The sequence below is a fragment of the Chrysochloris asiatica genome, unplaced genomic scaffold (genome assembly GCF_000296735.1).
Source record: "Chrysochloris asiatica unplaced genomic scaffold, ChrAsi1.0 scaffold00021, whole genome shotgun sequence".
NCBI lineage: Eukaryota > Metazoa > Chordata > Mammalia > Afrosoricida > Chrysochloridae > Chrysochloris > Chrysochloris asiatica.
Window position 1 is genome coordinate 2,962,285 of NW_006408539.1, and position 837 is coordinate 2,963,121.

Sequence of the window (837 nt, forward strand, 5' to 3'; positions counted from 1 at the left end):
TGAAGTCCTTGACAACTTCAATCTTTTCTCCATTGATAAGAATGTTGTTTATTGGTCCAGTGGTGAGGATTTTTGTTTTCTTGACATTGAGATGCAATCCATACCGAAGGCTGTACTCCTTACCTGGTTTCAATTCCCAGCCAATCTGCTTCATGTACAGCACCACCCACCTGTCACTGGAGACTTGATGATGATGATGATGATCCTATGATGATGAACAGGCTTCAGTGAAGCTTTCAGATTAAGACAGACCTGGCAGTCTCCTTCTGAAAGTCAGACAATGAGAATCTTCCGGATCACAATATTCTGACCAACAAGTAGCCATGATGCTGTAGGACCAAGCAGTGTTTCATGGCATTGTGTGTGAGGTAGCCATGAGTTTGGGGGCTGATTGGATGGCAGCTAGCAACAATGTTTTGTGAGTCCTCATCTGAGCAGTGATCTGGGAGTTGTATGTGCATTGTCCCATCCAATTCTCTCAGCCTGGAATACAAGCTGACAGTGCTAATCTGAACGGTGGTCTGTGAGTTGTATATGCATCATCCCTACCTAGCAGCTAAGGTTGGAGGCTTAGAGAGACGAGGCACACTGTTATAAGAAGAGGAACCAGGATTTCCATTGTGTGTCTCAGCTTTGAAGTCTACCATGCTTCCTTCTACACCCTTCTGCCCCCAAAGCATAGTCCACATCTCGCATGATTCCCATAACAAGTTCTACTTTTCTATCAGTAACTGCGACATTGACTAACAGGGGGTGAATGATGTAAGCTTTTTTTATTCTAACAGAAGTGCATAAGCAACAGAGAAACCCTCTAGGGTCAATGTGTGGGGTATTAAC